This window comes from Stegostoma tigrinum, chromosome 21, assembly GCF_030684315.1.
Source record: "Stegostoma tigrinum isolate sSteTig4 chromosome 21, sSteTig4.hap1, whole genome shotgun sequence".
Lineage (NCBI taxonomy): Eukaryota > Metazoa > Chordata > Chondrichthyes > Orectolobiformes > Stegostomatidae > Stegostoma > Stegostoma tigrinum.
The window spans coordinates 48,776,942-48,801,542 of NC_081374.1; positions in this window are offsets into that span (position 1 = coordinate 48,776,942).

A 24,601-nucleotide genomic window follows, 5' to 3' on the forward strand; every position below is an offset into this window, starting at 1 on the left:
CCGTGGCAATGAATTCCACAGGGCCACCACTCTCTGGCTGAAGAAATGTCTCCTCATGTCCGTTTTAATTGACCCCCTCTAATTCTAAGGCTGTGCCCACGGGTCCTAGTCTCCCCGCCTAACAGAAACAACTTCAGTGTCCACTCTTTCTAAGCCATATATTATCTTGTAAGTTTCTATTAGATCTCCCGTCAACCTTCTAAACTCTAATGAGTACAATCCCAGGATCATTAGCAGTTCATTGTACGTTGAACCTACCATTCCAAGGATCATCCATATGAATCTACACTGGACATGGTCCGGTGCCACTATGTCCTTCCTGAGGTGTGGGGCCCAAAATTGGTCACAGTATTCTAAATGGGGCCAAACTAGAGCTTTATTAAGCCTCAGAAGCTCATCACTGCTTTATATTCCAACCCTTGTGAGATAAACGACAACATTATATTCGCTTTCTTAATCACGGACTCTGCCTGCAAGTTAACCTTTAGAGAATCCTGGACCAACACTCCCAGATCCCTTTGTACTTCTGCTTTATGAATTTCCTCACCGTTTAGAAAATAATCCATGCCTGTATTCTTTTTTCCAAAGTGCAAAACCTCGCATTTGCTCACGTTGAATTTCATCAGCCATTTCCTGGACCACTCTCCGAAACTGTCTAAATCTTTCTGCAGCCTGCCCACCTCCTCAGTACTACCTGCCTGTCCACCTATCTTTGTATCATCGGCAAACTTCACCAGAATGCCCCCAGCCCCTTTATCCAGATCATTAATACATAAGGTGAACATCTGCGGCCCCAACACTGAACCCTGCGGGACACCACTTGTCACTGGTTGCCATTCTGAAAAAGAGCCTTTTATCCCAAATCTCTGCCTTCTGTCAGACAGCCAATCCTCAATCCAAACCAGTAGCTCACCTCGAACACCAAGGGCCCTCACCTTACTCAGCAGCCTCCCATGAGTCACCTTATCAAAGGACTTTTGGAAGTCTAGATAGTTAACATCCACAGGGTTTCCCTGGTCTTACATACTTGTTACCTCTTCAAAGAATTCTAACAGGTTTGTCAGGCACAATCTCCCCTTACTAAAACCATGCTGACTTGTTCTCATCTGACCCTGCAATTCCAGGAATTTAGAAATCTCATCCTTAACACTGGATTCTAGAATTTTACCAACAATTGAGGTTAGGCTAATCGGCCTATAATTTTCCATCTTTTGCCTTGATCCTTTCTTAAACAAGGAGGTTGCAACAGCAATCTTCCAATCATCTGGGACTTTCCCAGGCTCCAGTGACTTTTGAAAGATCACAACCAAAGCCTCTGCTATTTCTTCAGCCACCTTCCTCAGAACTCTAGGCTGTAGCCCAATGGGGCCAGGAGATTTATCAATTTTTAGACCTTTTAGCTTTTCTGTCAGTTTCTCTTTTGTAATGCCTACCATACTCACCTTTGCCCCTGAATCTCCTTAATTGTTGGCATACTACTCATGTCTTCCACTGTGAAGGCTGATGCAAGATACTTATTAAGTTCTTCAGCTATTTCCTGATCTCCCATCACTAGCCTTCCAGCATCAATTTGGAGCGGTCCAATGTCTAATTTTGCCTCTCGTTTGTTTCTTATGTATTGAAAGCAACTTTTACTATCATTTCTAATATTACTAACTAGCCTACCTTCATATTTGACCCTCTCCTTCCTTATTTCTCTCTTTGTCCTCCTCTGTTTGTTTTTGTAACCTTCCCAATCTTCTGATTTCCCAGTGCTCTTGGCCACTTTATAGGCTGTCTCTTTTTCTTTGATACGTTTCCTGACTTCCTTTGTCAGCCATGGCTGTCTAATCCCATCCCGGATAATCTTTCTTTTCTTTGGGATGAACCTCTGTATTGTGTGCTCAATTACACCCAGAAACTCTTGCTATGTTGCTCTACTGTTTTCCCTGCTAGGCTCTGTTTCCAGCTGATTTTTTTCAACTCCTCTCTCATGCACCTGTACTTACCTGTATTTAACTGTAACACCATTACATCCGATTTTGCCTTCTCTCTCTCAAACTGCAAAACCAAAATGATTAGGTCACCTACAGTGTGGAAACAAGCCCTTTGGCCCAACAAGCCCACGCTGCCCCTTGGAGCATCCCACCCAGACCCACCCCCCTATAGCCCACACACCCCTGAACACTATGGGCAATTTAACACGGCCAATCCACCCAGCCTGCACATCTCTGGACTGTGGGAGGAAACCCACACAGACATGGGGAGAATGTGCAAACTCTGCACAGACAGTTAAGGCTGGAATCGAACCTGGATCCCTGGTGCTGCGAGACTGCAGTGCTAACCACTGAGCCACTGTGCCGCCCTTCAGTGTGACCACAAGATGTTTTACAAAAGTTGAATGATATTAATGCACTTGTTGAAAAACTAAACTTCAAGTCAGCATTTCCATTCCGTTTTAGTGCAAGGTAGGGATGAGGAGCTCACTGATGCCAGCGATCTGGACTCCTGAGACACCAACTTTGACCTACGTGATTGAGATTAATTCACAAGTCGCACAGAACAGTCACAAGTTTTGGCTCAGCCAATAATGCTTGTTGTGGAACAGTACAGTCTTTTCCATATGTGGCCCCAACAGGGTCAGCTCGAACAATGATACAGGTGCAGGCCGAATGTATATAACTGGAGATTGAAATGGTGCACCATGCACCAGGTATTGGGAAACAGCACCTGTCACACTGATATTGTTTATAAAATATAAGACTAAATTACAAAGTGCTTAAGCACAGCACATGGAATAAAGTCATTTGATACAAAATTGTATGAGCTGCTATCAAAAACAAATGAATCAAGTGTTTCTCAAACATTTTTGTTAAAAGACCCACCTGAATGTGTTTGAGAGCTTGTCCAATGGGATTGCAGAGGAAATTGCACAGCTGCCAGCACCATGAACCAGAATGCACTGACTCCAATGAGGGGTTGCCCAACACCATGCGATGTCCATTAAGCTGAGACTGATTGGAAATTTCTAATTTCTTGAATTATTTTCCAGCTTCAGGTACAAAAGACAAAGAGACAGTCAAAACCACACTGAGTTTTGTGAGTAGTATCCAGAATGAGCATAAGTCATCCCTGAGTGAAAAACCTGTCAGTTGAAACAATGATGTAATGAAGGATAGGCCAATGGTGTAGATCGATTGATGTAGAATGATTTTAATGAATGCAATCTTGATTTAATTTGATTTGATTTTACTTGTTACAGTCACATGGACTGAGGTATAGTGAAAAGCGTTGCCTTATTCGGACTACAGTCAGATCGTATGATACAAGTGCAACAGAGTAACAGAACAGAGTGCAGCATAGTGTGTTACAGCAGCCAAGAAGGTATGGAGAAAGATCAACACTTCCATCGAAGATGTCCGTTCAAAGCACTGACAGTGGTGGGGACAAACTGTATTTTAATCTGTTTGTGTAAGTATTCAACCTTTATTCCTTATGCCAGATGGATGTGGGTGGAAGAGAGTATAACCAGGGTGGGAGGGATCTTTGATTCTGTTAGTTGCTTTCCCGATGCAGTGCGAAGTAGAGATGAAGTCAATGGATCGGGGGTTGGTTTGTGTCATGGATTGGTCTGTGTTCACATCTCTGTAGCTTCTTGGGAGAAGCAGTTAACATATCAAACTGTGATGCAACCAGATGGGATGCTTTCTATTGTGCTTCTATATAAATTTGTCAGTCTAAGGCATGCCAAGTTTCCTTAGCCTCCTGAGGAAGTAGAGGCGTTGTTATATTTTATTGACTGTAGAGTCAATGTGGGTTGACCAGAACATATTTTTGGTGATTGTCACTCCCAGCAACCTGATGGTCTCGAACACCTCGACCCCAGCACCATTGATTCAGACAGGGTCATGGCCTCCAATCCACTTCCTGAAGTCAATGACCAGCTCCTTCATTTTCCTGACGTTAATGCGAGACTGTTATCTTCACACTAGGCTGCTAAGCACTCTATCTCCTTCTTAGATTACAAGTAAGGTGTAAAGTGATAGCTAGCCAGTTAACACTTCGAACTGCAAAAATTAAACAAAGAATTACAGATGTTGGAAATCTGAAACTAAAACAGGAACTGTTGTCAGGAGACTCTGGACCTGATGTATTCACTCTGTTTCTCTCGTCGCAGGTTCTTCAAGACCTATTCAGTTTCTCCAGCAATTTCTGTTGTTTTGCAAATACCAATTACACAGAATTTGCATACATATGTTGCATTATGCTCGACATTGAGTCAGTAAGAATGAAGGCGTTTAACATGAATCACCAGCAAAACATAAAGACATAAGTAATGCCCTGGCCCACTGGTAGCTGCCAGTTTCTGTCTGTGAATTTCTTTTATTAGCAGACCGACTGGGTGTCTAATTTTCTGTTAGGGTGGGAAAATTCCGTCACAGTTTAAGGATTGATGCATGGCTGACCCTTCAATATGTTTTGGGCTGTTTTTCCCACAACTATCAGTGGAAATAATTATACTGGACTTCCATTAAGTTTCTGCATACAAAGTCACAAATAACCCTCTCCCTGAGTTACCTCAATTCCTAATATTGTGATACTCTTTGACACAGGGTGTCAAATATTTTCATTAAGTTGTATGTGTTTCTGTAAGCAGACAAAAACAAACCCCAAAAACTATGGTCAAACAGGATGTGTAAGCAACTAACTTATTGAGTTCTGAGGTGCATGGCTGTTTACAGAAACATTCTCCTTTCAGAGGCAATAAATTCCCGCAGACATTTTCTGATTCTACACCACTTCCCATGACTTTTTTTTTATTAACTAGTAACACAGAGCAGGAAAATTGCAAGAACACATTTCCGACAGCTTAAAGAATCCATGCTCTGCAATGCATTAGCTGAGTGGCTGTGTTTTTGACACATGTTAGATTTGTTTTTGGAATTAGTAGAAAAATTGTATTACCGACCAAATGGAATAATCTCCAAAATATGCACCTGCAACTTTTGGCAGATAGATAGATGAATTTGACAGGTTTACTGATGGCTGTTGCAAATACAGTGGGAAATCCACGAATGTTATTTGTCGTCAAGCAATGATCACCATGGAAATAATGACATCATGCAGTTCAAGATAGCACGCAGCCTGATGGGTGGTTTGCTGAGATCGTTAGAGCACAATGTTAACATTGGTTCAATTCTCATGCAGACTATCGATCCTGGTTTGAAGCTGAGCCTTGAAATTTTCTCCTTTTCATTGACACATGCTTTTGACTTCCTGCTATCTATTACCTCATGTCAATACAATTAATAAGTACTGGGGGCCATGAGATACTCCCTGTTATTTTCTCATCAAAACCGTGTACCCTGATCATTTTCCCTCACTGGCTGGTGTACATTGTTTCATTTTCTTGGAACTTCCATGTTCACTGTCACATAATTGGAAGCCTGGATGGACTGAATGTAAATCAGCTGCAAAATCAAATGCAACTGGCACAGGATTTTGTTTAATGACAGGGCAAAATATCTGTGAGCTGCAAGAAACTGTGCCCTGTGTCCATTGAAGCTGAGCTGCTCAACAGTATCAAACACATGTCCTTTCGCTGAGCAGGTGGTGTTTCTGTTTCTATTTCGATTTTTTTTTCCACTTTGTTGAAAAGCTGGTTTGAAAGTGAAACAGAATAATTGACAAAATGTGTTTGTGTGACATGAACAACTTTGTTTAGCTGAACAATTGAATTTGGAAGATTTACTGAAGTCTGTTGCAAGATCAGTGGGAAAACCAGAAATAATCTCATTCATGATCACATCTGTGCTCAGCAGAACATTCAGCAAGGTGTGCTGTGCCTGGTTAGATCAGGCAGTCAGAGGGTGAATCTTTCCCACAAGCAGGCAAGAACTGAAATTGTGGGAGAAACTAAGCAGGTCTCTCAGCATTACTGTTTTGAGTCCAGTGTCTCATTCTTCATGCTGGTCTCCCTTCATGTATTTTCATCCAAAGTAATAAAAAAAACCTTTTGAGGTGCTCACGAGTCATTTATCGACATCACACGACTCTTTAATGCAGAGTGTAGCATTTCCATCAATTTCCACATATTTCAGGTAAGACTACAACACATTCTAAACAAGTAGTCAGGAGTGACAATGTTCACACTTTCTGTCTGTCTTTGACAAAAGCTGCAGGCTCGGGTGATAGCTTCCTTTAACTACAGCCATAAAAGGCCCATAAGCAAAATATCTCATTCATGAAAAGTACAACTGAGCATGATGTTGGGAAATTCTCTGTAGAACGGTGCCCCAGAAATTGTGTTCTAACTGATGTTATGTCTCTGACGGTGTGAGCTTTCTACATGCACAATAAGTGTAGTGTCATCGTGAACATGAGCATCAAAGTTCATGATCCACACAAATGATGTCACCTTGAGGCTTTGTTTTGAATTTGGGCCACCTCGGGGAATCATAGCGATGGGGACAATGAGGAATAACAAAGGCTACAGGCATAATGAGGGTCAATGTCACAGAGGCTAAAGCATGTGGGGAAAATTCAACATGTGAGTTGCTGGAGTTTTGGATCAGCAGATCGGGTCAATCAGACAGAGACTGAAATGTTTGTATGAGTTCCCAGATTATCAAGTGGGAGGTGTGAACAATGAAAGACATTGTTAAAGAATTCAATCAGGCTGCAAAATAAAGCACAGGTTGAAATACATAAAGTTTGACTTATCAAGGCAGTTTGGGGCTGCAATGTTCATCCACATGTATCCAGTTTATATTGTAGGACTTGTGGTAATAATTTTATTTCATCCTTTGTCTTGGAGTAAAATTTGACTGAATTCAATCATACAATATTACAAAATCCAGCACATAAATCGAGGGTCACGGGGAAAGGAAAGGAAAATCAAACTGAGGATTAACAAAACAGCCATGATTTCATTGAACATTGGAGCAGACTCAGTTGGCTAGATGGCCCATTTCTGCTCCTGTGTCTTATGCTCTTATAAAAACCAAAAGAACTGCGGATGCTGTGAATCAGGAACAAAAACAAATTGCTGGAAAAGCTCAGCAGGCCTGCAGCATCTGTGAAGGAGAAAACAAAGTTAACCTGTTGGGTCCGGTGACCCTTCCTCAGAACTTCTGAGGATGGATCACCAGACCTGAAACATGAACATCTTATGGTCTTCTGATCAATGTGACCAGGTTTTGTTTGCCATGCTCTCGAGCTGCTGTCTGAACTTTGACTGTGTGGCTGCACATGTGAAGACTTGAGAGCAGCAACTTAAATCATGTCGCCCATATTCAAAATTGCTGGAAGGTGCACACAGAGTTAATGTAATGATGGGGGGTTTGCTCATGTGCCAGTGTAAGATATGAAATGTATAAAATCAACTAGCCACAAAAGAATGAAGCAGCCAGATACTGTGATGTGCAAAACCACAGATTTTGTCCTGTTCTCCGTCTGTGGATGAATCCCATTCAGTGCCTTTTCCTGACTTCTCAGTCCATAATGGATTAAGTTCCATACTAAGATATGTTGGATTGTGTGAGTGTTGAACAGCAGAATTAAAGTAAATGGGAAGAGGGGATTTAGCAAGTTGTCAGAAAAGAGCAAACCCAACCCAACCAAGTGATAGTAAGGATCACAGATGCTGGAAACGAGAATCAATAACTGTGGAGCTGGAAAAGCACAGCAGGTCAGACAACAATGTTTCAGGCTGAAAGCAATCCTGATGAAAGGACTTCCCTGCTCCTCGGACACTGTCTGGCTTGCTGTGCTTTTCCAGCTCCACATTTATTGGCCCCAATCCAACAAGGTTCAATGAAATAACTTTCTTTCCCGGGACACAGCCATGATCTGCTCTCAATTATCTCCCCAGGTTCCTGGACAAGTTGGGGGGAAAGTTTTTACAAATTGACTGTCATATTATTCTCAGCAAGATAACTATTGTTTCCTTGGTACATAATCTTTCCTTGTCAGTCTCTGACAATTACTTGCCACACATTGATCAAAAGTGAAAGTTACAGTGAATACGACTGAACAGTTTCGGGTGCATGACTCATTACAAAGAGAACACTCCACATCGGGGCCATGTAAAGGAAATGTGTTTGGAAATAATCTCAGTGAAAATGACCAATTGACACACCACTGCCACACTTACAGGGTGAGGAGTGGTACAGGTGGGAGGCCACACTATTCCCAGGATCAAATCACAATTGTTTTGAAATCAGTGGAAAGAGAATAAAACAAACAGGCCGAAGATGATCTGTCAAAGAATACTACCAACAGATGTTTGCACTCTAACACAAAAAGGAACAGGGTTAATCACAGAATAATTTTGACAAAATCAACTCTTTATGCTATGACTATAAGACAGGGGAGCCAAACATGTCCATTTCCCCCATCTAGTTTGTTCCATTGATCGATTTTGCATGATGTATTTCACAAACCTATTCTCCTGCCTTCTCGCTCTATATCTCTTGCCTAAATAAGAACCCGTCATCTCTGTCTTCAAGACAATGAATGATTTGGCCTCCACAACCCTCTGTAGCAATGAGTTTCACAGGGTCGCCAACCATTTTGATGAAGAAATTCCCCCTCATCTCACATCCAAGGGGCTGTCCCTTCAATTTGAGCCTTTCTACCCCCACTCCGCCCACAACAGGTCCAACGTTTCTCCGACTATTTGAGGCACTATCACCTCATTCACTCCGCCCAGGCCTCTTAGTATTCTGCAAGTTTAAATCAGAGATGACCCATCCTTCTGAAACCCATCGAGTACAGCCACAGAGTCCTCAACACCTCCACTTCTTGTAAACATCCTCTGGACCTCCAACAAAGACAGCACATCCTTCCCTCGATATGTCACCCAAAACTGTTCACAATATTCCAAATGTGGTCTGACCACACCCTTATACAGCCTCAGCAGTACATCTCTGCTCTTGAATTTAGCTCTCTTAAACAAATGCAAAAATTTCATTTTCCTTTCTAAATGCCAACTCAACCTGCCTGTTCACCTTAAGAGAATGATAAACCAAGATTTCTCAGTCCAATTTTGCTTTGTTTCTCTGAGGCCTTTCCTCATTTAGAAAATAATCTATGCCTGCATGTTTCCAACTGAAGTGTATCACCTCACACTTCCCCACATTGTATTCCACCTGCCATTTATTTACCCACTTTACTCCCCAATCCAAGTACATCCACAGCCTCTCCACTTGTCCCAATGACTTGCCCCTCTGCTTATCTTTGTGTCATCTCCAAACTTTGCAACAATACCCTCAGTTCCATTGTCCACATTGTGAATGTATGACGTGAGTAGTTATGTTCTCAACAGGACATGCTGCAGAACTCCATGAGCTTCTGGCTGTTGTCCTGAAAAAGACCCCTGTGTCCCTAATCCCTGCCTTATGCCATTCAGCCAATCATCTATCCATACCAATGTATTGCCCCAAACATCATTTTCTCTTATTTTATTTGGCAGTCTGAATTATCAAAGGTCTTCTGGAAATTCAAATCCATCACATTCACTGGCTCTCCTTTAAGTAACTTGCTCATTTCCCCTGAAACCATTCCCACAGATTTGTCAGGCATGACCTCCCCTTGTTGAAGCCATCCTGACTCTGCCCTATGTTACCGTGCACTTCCACATACTCCACATCTCATCCTAAATAACAGACTCTAAAATCTTGCCAGTGACTATAGGCTAACTGGTCTATAATTTCCTGTCTTTAGAGATAACAGTTCTGGGACTTCCAAAAAAAATAGAAGAAGAAGCATGAAGAGAGTCTTCTGTCTGAAGGCCTTTCAAAAACTTTCCTGAAATCATTTTCCCTGAACGCTTTTGCAGAACTCCTGTCACAATCTACAAGGTACACGTCAGGAATGAGGTGGATTTATTCTGCATCATCCATTTTTGATCTAGTTCCCTCAGCTCTGACAGCGCGGTCAGATACACTTTTCTTCCTATATTGGTGTATGGGGGAATACGTTGTGCAGCAATGAATGTGCCAATTTCTCAGTCACGCTTTTAACTATTAATTATTTCAACCTTTTGGTGCATTGCTGCCCTTCCCATTTGTTTCTTCACAAACAATTAGTTTAATGCACCAGTGGATACAGAAAAGCCTTTCAAAATCTCAGTGTGGTGTGATATGCTAACAGATCGCTGACATTGTTGTTTCTAACAGATCAGTTCGTACCTTGCCTGTCTCATCCTTCTGCACGCACTTTATTAAAGATTATGCTGTGACCTCAGGAAAATATACTTTCACACAATGTATTGCTTGTCACCCAAGGATCATGGTATTGGTGGATTGCACAGACTGTAGCCCTGAGCTGATGTTCATGTTGTTTTTCTTCAGTCCAGGTACTGACACAGCTATCATGCTGTAAGCAGCATTCACTTCCCCACTGGTTCACTCACAATCACTCACAGCCCTTATAAACTTGCCCTATTTTCTTGTTCAATCTGCTCAATGCACTGTAAGATACATTTTCATGATTCATGGCTCATGAAATTCCATTTTTAGACATTTTGTGAGAATCTCAGACGTTCTGTGAACATTCAAAGAATACCCATCATTTTGTGAATTTAGACAGAAAATCTCAGGTTAAGGTAGAGCAGTAAAACAAATAAGCTCGGCATGAAATAGAAGACAGGAAAAAATGTGGCAGGAAGAGATGTATCATTTTTTGAGGCATTTTCAGTCCTGGAGCTGAGTTCCTCAAATGTTTGGAGCAGTAATTACTGTTTTAAACACTGTTACATTGTATTGGACCTTTGGAATAAAAACAGTGCAAAACAGCAGCACGTTAAAACAGGAGGAAGAGAGACCAAACAGGGACCACACGTGAAATGAAAAGAACAGAGCAGTAACCCTGCACAGCCATGTGACCAGGCAGTGACCATCTCTGCTGGTTAGTTTCAACGTCTCTGGACCAGTCCAACCTGTCTCTGCCTCCCTAACCTGTTCTCCCTCTCACCCATCCCTTCCTCCCACCCCAAGCCGCACCTCAATCTCCTACCTACTAACCTCATCCCACCTCCTTGACCTGTCCATCTTCCCTGGACTGACCTATCCCCTCCCTACCTCCCTACCTATACTCTCCTCTCCACCAATCTTCTTTTCTCTCCCTCTTCGGTCTGCATCCCCCTCTCTCCCTATTTATTCCAGAACCCTCACCCCATCCCCCTCTCTGATGAAGGGTCTAGGCCCGAAACGTCAGCTTTTGTGCTCCTGAGATGCTGCTGGGCCTGCTGTGTTCATCCAGCCTCACATTTTACTATCTGGACATCGGAGCTCGTTCTAAGAAAAATAAACAGTCAGTGAAAATCTCAGCTGACCTTGGGGAAACCTGTGTGGAGTATTTTGCACTGTATAGAACATTATTTGGGCCACTTTTGGAAAAACAGATTCACTTCTGCTCTCCCTGCTGTGAGAAGGATGTTGTGAAACTTAAAAGGGTCCAGAAAAGAATAACAAGGAATGTGTCTTAGTTGGGAGGTTCGAACAATCGGGAGAGTTTAAATCGGCCAGGGATATTTTCCCTGGAGCTTTGGAGGCAGAGGGGTGACGTGATATAACTTTATAAAACCATGAGTGGCAGAGATAGGGTTAGTATGAAAGGCAATTTTCACAGGGCAGCAGATTCCAAAACTAGAGGGCAGAGGTTTAAGGTGAGCGGGGGAAAGATTTAACAGTGACCTCAGGGGCAACTTTTTCATGCAGAAGGTAGTGTGTACATGGAATGAGCTTTCAGATGAAGTATTGGAGGCTGCTCCAATGATAACATTTAAAAGGCATTTGGATTGGTGCATGAACAGGAAGGGTTCAGAGGAATATGGATGAAATGCTGGTAAATTGGACCAGATTGTTTGAGGATATCAGATCAGCATGGGTGTGTTTGACTGAAGGGTCTTCTTCCTCGCTGTACAGGTCTCTGGCTCTGTTTGCATTGTTCTTCCTGAATGGTCATATGTTCACAAGAATGTCTCTGAAGCAGCATGGAATATAAGGTTGAGTTTAAAGGTTCTGAGTGAATTATACCACAGTTGACAAATTACAATTTCAAAAACAAATGATTTAACCGTTGAGATCATAATTCTACAGCTGAATCTTGTTACTAAATATGCTACACCACAACAGGGAATTGTCTGTCATGACATGCTCAGCCTTTTTTTAAAGTGTCATGTTGTAACCACAATGTTCTCATTGAGATCCAACAGTGTATAAATTGAATGCTCTGAGAGACTGCTGACAGAGTTTAACGTGGTGAGATTCTCTGCATCAAAAAGAGACAAACCCCTTGGGATAGAAATGCATTATCCGATCGACAGTGTCTTGAAAATATACTACAGTACACTTGGTGTTATTGGAATACCAGGTAGGTGTGTCATAAAATAGTCGAACTTCTTTAAAATTGAGTTGGTCTCTGGTTTTCATTTGGCGAAGGATATATTTACTGTGGCACAGGTACTGAATCAATGACATTGCTTTATGGAGATAAATGTGTTGAATGATTTTTACTGTTTGATTGTGTGCTATCAAAAATGAACATCAGTTTGCAGTTCACTGTCTGTCTGAATCATAAAGCTGTATTGCTTCCTGGAATCCTGTGGACAGTTAAACCTGCTCGCAGTGCAAACGAAACCTCTGATAGCAGGTACTGGGTGGTGTACGTATTACAGTGGGCTTCCCTCAACAATACATTACTGACATATAAGGTTAACCAATGTCAATGGCGTACATGAATAGCAAATCACTCTGGTTAGAAATGCGCTGATTAGATCACAAGGCAGGAGATACCTAACCTGAAGACATATTTTATTGGGATGTGTCACTGAAAAATGTCCTTGTATGTGGGCTATTACCTGGAATAAACAAGTTAGTTCTATTTCCAAATTAATTTTTTGGTAATCCCAGTCAAAACAGCAGACTCTGCATATTTTATAGACGAGAAATATTGCAGTGAGATTAACATTTCTAATCTTTTGTTACAATTGTACTGAAGGAAATGTATTGCTTTTTTCATGTTTATGTTCTTTGCTGCATCAGGGAAGCTTGTTAACTATTTATTGTCAGATAAACACCGGGATAGTGTTGCTACAGTAATCACCTTCACCTTTGGGTGAGAGAGTGTTCTGAGGGAACGTTTTGTCGTGTCCACCTGGGCGGAGGTGAGGTCAGTTCAGATGGAGGAGGGCAGTGATGGTCAGTTCCATGTGGGATGCTGGGGAATGGTACCCTGTGGTGTACGAGGGTCGTGTCTGGGTCAGGCAGTGAAGAAGGGAAATGATTTCATGTCTTAGAGTTAGAAGGGGGCTGAGGGCAGTGTAGTTGTAGCTGGGTGATGCAACTATTAAGTCGATTCAGTGGTTGCTCAGGAGATAAACCATGTACTAATAGTCTGAATGTACCTGGAGTAGTTTCTTTTGAAATTCTTTTTGGAAAAATTCACTTTAGATACAGGCTTCAGAATGATCCAGGCATGTCAATGTCTTCAGTGTACTAGGTATTTACAGTTCAGCCAGTTCTGAGATGTTATTACACACTTCAGAAATAGCTGCAACCTGATGCCAGGCTTCTTAGCGTTGGGACACTCCCACTGTGACACTACCACTGCTGTTGCTTCAGAATGTGTGATGACGGGGAATCTTTGGACTTCTCAAGCTCAAATCTTATCTATACTGGCATAATGACTGTCCAGTCACTGGGAAATCTGTAGCATTAAGTCCAATGAAAAAGCATAGTCCAACTGAAGGTTGAGTTGCAGGTGATTCAGAGGTGTGTGGGCACAGAGAGACAACAAGAAGCCCATTGGTATCTGGACTAATGACCGATTATAAATTATAGAGAACATTTTCCTGTCAACAATGTCATAATTAGCGCTCAGCATCAAGCTGGGAAGAAGTTGCAAAGAGACAGAGGCTTCAGATCTGGTCCTGCTCAGAGAAAACTCTTTAATATCTACGATCAACGTTCATTGGAAATCTAAAGAAAACAAGTTTATATTTCATGCAACAATTGCAGCAAGCTGTGACCTTAAACTGAAGAGGCCGGAGATCTGGTGGATAGCTTTAAAAAATGCTTTGGCAGGTAATGACATAATTGCCAGATTGGTAGTTTTCATCTGTTACATTATGAAATTACCATCTAAAATTGTTTTAATTTATTTTTTTCATATGTAATTCACTCCTTCGCCACAAAGTTCTGAACGTGTGAGTTTTGATCAACAAAAGCCAAGCCATTGCAGTGCATTATTGTCACAGAGAATGGTTTAACACACATTTCTGTTGTTTTTCTCTCTCCCTGACAGTTAATTTAGTGGCGATATTGGTCCTGTCTCGTGGAAAATGTGGCCTTTCTACTTGTACCACTCGCTACCCGTTGGCTCTGGCAATAGCGGATCTATTATTTATTATCACAGAGGTCGTACTATGGCGAATCACTTATTACTATTTCCCATGATCTTTATTTCTCATTACACCTGTGTGTCGTGTTACCTATGCTCTGCGTTGTGCAACCATGGACTGTTCAATCTGGTTCACCGTTAATTTCACCTTTAATCGATTTGTGGCTATTTGTTGTCAGGGCCTAAGGGCAAAATATTGCACAGAGAGAACAGCCGCTGTGGTTTTAGCAACAACAGGTTGTTTCCTCTGTTTGAAAAACATACCTCAGTACTATATACTGGAACCTGGAGATGTAATAGACAATGTGCCATGGCTCTGTTACATAAAGCCAAGATATCATACAGATACTGGGTGGATGTTATTTAATTATTTTGATAAAATTTCAACTCCATTGCTCCCATTTGTTTTCATGTTGTTGCTGAACACTCTAACCATAAGACATATATTAGTAAGTAGTCACATCCGTAGGAGACTGAGAGGTCAGAACACCAAAGATAATTGCAGTGATACAGAAATAGAGAGTAGGAGGAGGGCTGTGATTTTGCTCTTCAGCATATCCAGCAGCTTCATTCTTCTGTGGTTGGTGCATGTTGTAGAATTTTTATGTTATAACATTACAGGTGCAAATGGAAGGGATTATAACAATTCTGAATTCATATTACAAAGAGTTGGGTTGATGCTACGTAATTTGAGATGCTGCACAAACACATTTATTTATGGAACGTTGCAGTCCAAGTTTCGAGAGCAGCTCATGAGTGCAATGCAGTATCCCATCAAATCAATGCATCGACTGATAAAGAAACAGACTGACTGAGCAACCAAGGTACATGCCCAAGTGCTTTTAGTCCATTACTGTAAAATACATGGCAGGTTCCCAGTTATATACATGACAAACAACTATGCAATGCCATCGAAATGTTGGAGGCAACATATCAACACTGCTGCCCCCATCCAGGCTTTCTATTACCACTTCCAAAATTCTCTGACAAATTTATTTTATTAGCATTCCATTTTTGATATCCATGCTAATCCTGTCTCATAAAGCTGCAGTTTTCCATTCACTAACAATTCTATCCTATGGTTTCTACATGTTTCTAGAGATTGTTAACCTATCAGGCCTGCAATTTCTTGCTTTATATTTACAATCTTTATTGAATAAGGCAGTTGCAATATTCCAATCCTCTGTCACCTCCCCCATGTCTCAGGAACACTGTTCAGTTTTGTCCTAATTTTGACCCTAACTTTTACAAGATCCTTCCATGCATCTCATCTGGAACATGTTTCTTGTCACCTTTACACACAACCTTCTATCCAGCTTTCTTGTCAAATTTCAACCCTCCCCAATACATCATTTCCTTCACTGACCATGGCCTGGTTAGCATCTCCCTCATTGATAAATGGTTACATTTCACTTAATGCAACATGAAAACTTATGATGACCTTCCTTACAATCAAACAGAACATTGCAAATGAGACAAACACTGAATCACACCAAGCAAAATCCAGCTTACGTGCTGATCACTAAACCTATCCTTAAGAATAGGTGAATGTTCTGAAGGATAAATTTATCCTTAACCCAAACCCAGCTGTAAATTAAACTGCTGTTCTAGGTGGAACTGAAATCTAAGTTGAATCTCATGCTAACCCTAATGTTACTTGTAACCCTATCCCTAAAATAAATGCTGAATTTAAAGGTGAAATTTTAACCTAACGCTGAATTTAAACCACGTTCTTAATTGAGATTGTACCCAAACTCCAAAATATAAAAAATTGCCTCCAACTCCATCCTCACCCTCAAATTAATGATTATCTTTATCCAACTGAGAATTCTAAATTTATGTCAAAAGTTGTGTTATGCTTGAACAGCACCCATGTCTAACCATCCCCTGAAACCTTGGTATTTTACCATAAATGCTCATTGAAACCTTAACCTATAATGGAGTACTAAACTTAACTTTTAACTCGTTTTCACCAAATGTTACTCCAACCTTTCAGTGATGATCTGTGCGCCTGGTTCTAACAACAAAATGAGATTTTAGTGCAAGGTGCCCTCTGGTGAGTCACTGAATCAGTGCCATTTAGAGTAACACTGAGAATTTCCCTCATGAGACTGTCCCTTGTTTTGTGAGGTGTAGTGGGAGGGATGGCCGATGGTGGGAGCTGTGGGAGTCATAGCTGGAGAACATATAGACTGTCTGGCCTTCACATCCTTAGGTCAGGTCACATTGCACATATTACACACCCTGGTCCCCCCACTGCCACCCGAGACCCTGGTTGTTTCATTGACTCAGGGAATGATGATGTGTTGCATGAAATTTCTACATGGATCCTGGACAGGTGGAACAATTTCGGTGAAGTACATTTCTGTGGAACAATGATGAGGGTGTAAAGAAGTGCTGGTGCCAATGGTCATGCATTCTCAGTGGAATAACTGAGGGAATCAGAGGAAGGAGGAGTCAGAGAGATTGAAGGATGTCAAAGAGATTTTTAACTGAGTGGCTGAATGAGTTTGAGATTTGACTTGAATGCCTGTGAGTCACTTGTTTAAGCAATACTTATCATTACTACAGTTTACCTACTTACAATGGGAGAAGGGCGATTGGAAATGTAATGGTTGCCCTGGTTCCACTGTGGTCAAGTGATGGGCTTGGTTCCAAGATAGAAGTTCACTTCTCATCTTATGGACAAGAGCAGTCCAGATCACCCTACCCCCCACCATTCTCCTCGCAGCCCAACAAAATGTATATCATGGGATAGCATAGAAACTAACTTTTATATTTCTTGAAGGTAAGTAGAAGGAGCTGTGCTCCTGGAATGATTCGATTTGTCCACCGTTCAGCTTTTGTAAAAACACACTGTACTCTTCTCATACACTTAAAATACAACAAAAAGATTTAGCATCACTTTATCTGATTGAAACACTGAATAAGAGAATGAATTATTTTCCCACCAACTAAGCAGCATCATTTCGGCAGTGTGCAATAAACACTCACTTGGCAAAGGCAGTTCACCAGCCTAATCATTATTCTCACATTCTGTCTCTCTCCAGTCCAGTCGAAAGAAACACCAAAATAAACAATTTGCCCCTTGTGATTTCAAAGACGAAGCCTCTCTGTCTAAGCCCTCACTCTAGCAACAGGGAACTCAAACTTTAAGCTCCAGCAGCCAGCAAAAACCACCAACACACTGAAAGCAAAACCAAGCCTCCTGACCCCGTTCACTCATGACTCTAATCCAGGGAGAACTCAAAGCTCTTTACCAACTGCTCGTCTGAAGGAGACATTTTGACGCCACTGTGACAACAGCCCTCTACATGAGGAACAGCACATCTCTTAAAGGTACAGGATCATCACACGATTCCAAGCTGTCAAGATGAGAATGTTGACCGATGAAGATTCATTTAGAAGAATTAGTCAGTGATTTATGTATAATCGATAAAGCAAACAAGATGTGTTCTTTTTTCAAATGTGCAACATTCTTGGAAACATGAACAATATTGATTCGAAGTGGTTTTCTTTCCGTTAGTAGGAGAACCTTGAACTTGATTTCTATGTTGAGGGGTCAGCAAATATGGGCTGAGGGGATGATAAATTTCTTCAGTTAAGGTGCCGTTAATATTTGGGATTTGTGAACAATGAAAAATTCTTGGTAAATTTGTTGTAGTTTTTCTTGGAAGTGCCATATTCTGTTCATAATATTGTCATGAAATAAAACCTGCATGGAACTTAAGGGCACTGCTGATTCAGTGTATTTTGAGGCACAATGATTTTCATAACAGAAAAGCCATGGGATCAAATATTGGAAGAGGAGAATCCCAAAGCAACTCAATGAGGTAACAATGAAATAAATAGCGTTCCTTTTCAGGTAATGTTAGGTTTGTGATAATGAAAGGGGACGGCTCCAGTGAGAATTTCCCTCTGTTCCTCGGTCCAGTGTGGCAACAAGATGCTTGAGGACAATTGAATGATATTAATGCATTTGTCAGACAATGAAGCTTCAAGTCGCCATCTCCCTGCAGTTTCAGTGCAAGGTAAGGATGAGGAGTTTATGATGGCAGCGGTCAGGACACCTGAGAATCCAGCTTTGATACATATGGATGAGATTAATCCATGGGCTGTACAAAAATTTCACATGTTTTAGTTCAGCTAAATATATTTGTTGTGGAACCATACAGTGTTTTCCAAATGTTGCCCAAACAAGGTGAGCTCAAGCAATGATCCAGGTGCAGGCCCAATGTATTTAAATGAAGATTGGAATGGTGCACCACACACCAGGTACAAGGGAATAGCACCTGTCAAAATGATATTGCATCTGAAATGTAAGAAAAACATTACAAAGCGCTTAAACACAGCAAATCGATAAAATAATTTGATACCAAATGACATAAGCTTCCATCAAAAGCAAGTGACTAAAGTGGTCTTACAAACATTTTTATTGAAAGACTCACTGAAAAGGGTTTGAGAGCTTGTCAAATGGGATTGTAGAGGAAATTGCACAGCTGTCAGCACCATGGTCCAGAATGATTTGATTTGATTTGATTTCACTTATTACCATCATGTGGGCTGAGGGAGAGTGAAAAGTGGTGTTTTACATGCTTTACAGACAGATGGTACAATAGAAGTGCATCTGGGTACTAGAACAGAGTGCAGGATTCTGTGTTACAGCAACTGGGAAGGTGCAGAGAGAGATCGCCATTCACATTTAAGAGGTCTGTTCAAACATCTGACAACAGTGGGCAAGTAACTGTTTTATAATCTGTTCATACATGAATTCAACTTTGATAAAGTATGCCTGACAGAAGTGGGTGGAAGAGAGTATAATCAGAATGGGAGGGATCTTTGATTATGTTAGCTGCTTTCCCGATGCAGCGGGAAGTACAGATGAAATCGATAGATGGAAGGTTGGTTTGTGTGATGGATTGGTCTGTGTTCACAACTCTGAGTAGTTTCTTGTGGTCTTGAGAGAAGCAGTTAACATATCAAACTGTGATGCAACCAGATGGGATGCTTTTTATTGTGCTTCTATATACATTTGTCAGTCTTAGGTACGCCAAATTTCCTTAGCCTCCTGAGGAAGTAGAGGCGTTGTTGTACTTTATTGACTGTAGTGTCGATGTGGGTTGACCAGAACAGATTTTTGGTGATTGTCACTCCCAGGAACTTGATGGTCTCGAACAACCCCACCTCAGCACCATTGATTCAGACAGGGGCATGGCCTTCAATCCACTTCCTGAAGTCAATGACCAGCTCCTTCATTTTCCTGACATTAATGCGAGACTGTTGTCTTTGCACTATGCTGCTAGGCACTCTTTCTCCTTCTTGTCCTCATCTCATCATTGTTTGAGATCAGGCTTGCAACAGTGGTGTCATCAGTAAACTTGTGAGTCGGGTTGGTGCAGAATTTGGCCTCGTAGTCTGTGTGTATAAGGAGCACAGCATGGGCCTGAGTATGCAAACTTGTTGTTGAGGGTAATTGTGTCTGATGTGTCATCGCCTATCGTTACTGACTGTTGTCTGTTGGTCAGAAAGTGGAGAATGCATTCACAGAGAGTTGGTGGGGAGCAGTGACCTAGGTCCCAGAGTTTGGAGATGAGTCTGTTTGGAATTGTGTTGTTGAAGGTGGAGTTGTAGTCAATAAGTAGGAGACTGACATAGCTATCCTTTTTGTCCAGATGTTCCAGGGAGCAGTGTAGAGCCTGGAAGATGGCATCTGCCAAGGATCTGTTGAATTAGTAGATGGATTTGAAAGGATCAAGGTAATCCAGGAGGCTGGAGTTGATGTGAGCCATGACCAACCAGTCCAAGCACTTCATAATTATCAAGGTCAGAGCCACCCAGTGGCAGTCATTGAGGCACGCTGCATGATTTTACTTTGGCACTGGGATAATGGTGGCGTTATTGAAGTAGATGGGGATTTCAGGTCGCAGAAAGGAGCGGTTGCGAATGTTTAAAAATACTCCCACCAGCTGGTCTATGCAGGGCCTGAGTGTCCGGTCACTTTCCGTGGGTTCCCCCTTAAGAAGGCATATCTGGGTGGTGCCCGTGTGTACACGTGTGTCCGATATTGTTGGGATAGGTGACATCTTTTCACTGTCCTTCTGTTCAAAGCCAGCGTAGAATTCATTGATCTCAATTAGGGAGGGATATACTGTTGCTCGCGATTCTGTTCGACTTCACTTTGTAGCCCATTATGTTGTGTAATGGCGGTGGGATGGGATGCTGCAACCAGAGGTTGTCCACTCTGCCTGTTCTTTTTCTTCATTTCTCTCTGTTCGCCTCCCTTCTCTCAGTTTCGAACACCCGTCCCCGACCTCCGACTCCCAGCCTCTGAAGCGGGAACGCCAGCGATCAGCGGCCTGAAGCTGGGACGTCAGTGACCACTGAGCCGACCAAGAATGCAGTTTCCTCAGGCGAGAATCGGAATTATCATCAGGCTGGATGTAAGGAAGTGAATCAGAGCTGATTAATGTTCGATTCTCTGGAGAAAGAAATGGTTATCACTGTACAACACATTTTTCCGTTATTAGTGTGATGATTAAGAAAGTGCCATGTAAGAACATGATTCATTTTAAAGCAATTGCCTCAAAAACCGACCCACACGTGGAACTGATCTGTGACACCCTTCACTCTCCAAGAAAGAACTGAACAGCCTGTAATCTGCTCAAATAATTCTGCTGGACCTTCTAGCAACAGAAAAACGCAATTAATGTTATTAGATTACAAGTAAGGTGTAAAATGATAGCTAGCCAGATAAAACAATTCAGTACGAAATGCAAAAATAAAACAAAGAACTGTAGACGCTGGAAATCCGAAGTGAAAACAGAAATTCTTGTAGGGGGGTCTGTGGACCTGCTGTATTCACTCTGTTTCCCTCATCACAGATCTTTCAAGACCTTCTGAGTTTCTCCAGCAAGTACTGCTTTGTGAATGCCAGTGACACTGAATTTGCATACATACGTTGTATTATGAACAAAGAACAGAGAACAAAGAAAATTACAGCACAGGAACAGGCCCTTCGGCCCTCCAAGCCGGCGCTGATTGAGATCCTCTGTCTAAACCTGTCGCCTATTTTCTAACAGTCACTGTCCATTTGCTCCCCGCCCAGCCATGTACCTGTCCAGATATATCTTAAAAGACGCTAACATGTCTGTGTCTACTACCTTTACTGGCAACACATTCCAGGCACCCACCACCCTCTGCGTAAAGAACTTTCCACGCATATCTCCCTTAAACTTTCCTCTTCTCACTTTGAACTCATGACCCCTAGTAATTGAGTCCCCGACTCTGGGAAAAAGCTTTTTGCTATCCACCCTGTCTATACCCCTCATGATTTTGTAGACCTCACTCAGGTCCCCCCTCAATCTTCGTCTTTCTAATGAAAATAATCCTAACCTACTCAACCTCTCTTCATCGCTAGCACCCAACATACCAGGCAGCATCCTGGTGAACCTCCTCTGCATCCTTTCTAAAGCATCCACACGCTTTTGGTAATGTGGCGACCAGAACTATACACAGTACTCTAAATGTGGCCGAACCAGAGTTTTATCCAACTGTAACATGACCTGCCAACTCTTGTACTCAATACCCCATCCGATGAAGGAAAGCACGCCATATGCCTTCTTGACCACCCTATTGACCTGCATTGCCACCTTCAGGGAACAATGGGCCTGAACACCCAGATCTCTCTGTTCATCAATTTTCCCTAGGACTTTTCCATTTACTGTATAGTTCGCCCTTGAATTAGATCTTCCAAAATGCATTACCTCGCATTTGCCCAGATTGAACTCCATCTGCCATTTATAGAACATAGAACATAGAACATAGAAGATAGAACAGTACAGCACAGAACAGGCCCTTCAGCCCACGATGTTGTGCCGACCATTGATCCTCATGTATGCACCCTCAAATTTCTGTGACCATATGCATGTCCAGCAGTCTCTTAAATGTCCCCAATGACCTTGCTTCCACAACTGCTGCTGGCAATGCATTCCATGCTCTCACAACTCTCTGTGTAAAGAACCCGCCTCTGACACCCCCTCTATACTTTCCTCCAACTAGCTTAAAACTATGACCCCTCGTGTTAGCCATTTCTGCCCTGGGAAACAGTCTCTGGCTATCAACTCTATCTATGCCTCTCATTATCTTGTATACCTCAATTAGGTCCCCTCTCCTCCTCCTTTTCTCCAGTGAAAAAAGCCCGAGCTCAGTCAACCTCTCTTCATAAGATAAGCCCTCCAGTCCAGGCAGCATCCTGGTAAACCTCCTCTGAACCCTTTCCAAAGCATCCACATCTTTCCTATAATAGGGCGACCAGAACTGGACGCAGTATTCCAAGTGCGGTCTAACCAAAGTTTTATAGAGCTGCAACAAGATCTCACGACTCTTAAACTCAATCCCCCTGCTAATGAAAGCCAAAACACCATATGCTTTCTTAACAACCCTGTGCATTTGGGTGGCCATTTTAAGGGATCTATGTATCTGCACACCAAGATTCCTCTGTTCCTCCACACTGCCAAGAATCCTATCCTTAATCCTGTACTCAGCTTTCAAATTCGACCTTCCAAAATGCATCACCTCGCATTTATCCAGGTTGAACTCCATCTGCCACCTCTCAGCCCATCTCTGCATCCTGTCAATGTCCCACTGCAGCCTACAACAGCCCTCTATACTGTCAACGACACCTCCAACCTTCGTGTCGTCTGCAAACTTGCTGACCCATCCGTCAATCCCCTCATCCAAGTCATTAATAAAAATTACAAACGGTAGAGGCCCAAGGACAGAGCCCTGTGGAACACCACTCACCACTGACTTCCAGGCAGAATATTTTCCTTCTACTACCACTCGCTGTCTTCTGTTGGCCAGCCAATTCTGTATCCAGACAGCTAAGTTCCCCTGTATCCCATTCCTCCTGACCTTCTGAATGAGGCTACCGTGGGGAACCTGATCAAATGCCTGACTGAAGTCCATATACACCACATCCACAGCTCGACCCTCATCAACTTTTCTAATCACATCCTCAAAGAACTCGATAAGGTTTGTGAGGCATGACCTGCCCCTCACAAAGCCGTGTTGACTGCATTTAATCAAGTCATGCTTTTCCAGATGGTCATAAATCCTATCCCTCAGAATCCTTTCTAACACCTTGCAGACGACAGACGTGAGACTTACCGGTCTGTAATTGCCGGGGATTTCCCTATTTCCTTTCTTGAATGGAGGAATTACATTTGCCTCTCTCCAGTCCTCAGGTACAGCTCCAATGGAGAGCGAGGATGCAAAGATCTTTGCAAGTGGCGAAGCAATTGCATTTCTTGTTTCCCAAAGCAGCCAAGGAAAAATCTGGTCCGGGCCTGGCGATTTGTCAATCCTAATGTTTGACAAAATTTTCAGCACATCAGCTTCCTCTATCTCTATCCATTCCAGCATGCACACCTGCTCTTCAAAGGTTTCATTCACTACAAAGCTCATTTCTTTCGTAAAGACAGAAGCAAAAAACTCATTGAGGGCTTCCCCTACCTCCTCAGACTCCACACACAAGTTCCCTATTCTATCCCTCATCGGCCCTATTCTTTCTTTGACCATTCTCTTATTCCTCACATAAGTGTAAAATGCCTTTGTGCCCTCTCTAATCCGTTCTGCCAAGCCATTCTCGTGCCCCCTCCTGGCTCTCCTCAGACTATTTTTGAGCTCCTTCCTCGCCTGCCTGTAATCCTCCAGAGCTGAGCTTGACCCTAGCTTCCTCCACCTTATGTAAGCTACCTTCTTCCTTTTGACGAGAAGCTCCACCGCTCTCGTCATCCAAGGTTCCTTTATCTTACCCCTTCTTGCCTGTCTCAGAGGGACATATTTACTCATCACTCGCAACAACTGTTCCTTAAACCGTCTCCACATGTCTATAGTTTCCTTACCATGGAACAATTGCTCCCAGCCCATGCTTCCTAACTCATGTCTAATCGCGTCATAGTTTCCTCTTCCCCAATTAAATATCCTCCCATTTTGCCTAATCCTCTCCTTCTCCATAGCTATGTAGAATGTGAGGCAGTTATGGTCACTATCACCGAAATGCACTCCCACCACAAGATCTGATACCTGCCCCGGCTCATTTCCAAGCACCAAGTCTAGAATGGCCTCTCCCCTCGTCGGCCTGTCAACGTACTGCGTTAGGAAACCCTCCTGAACACACCTTACAAAAACAGCTCCATTCAAATCTTCTGTTCGA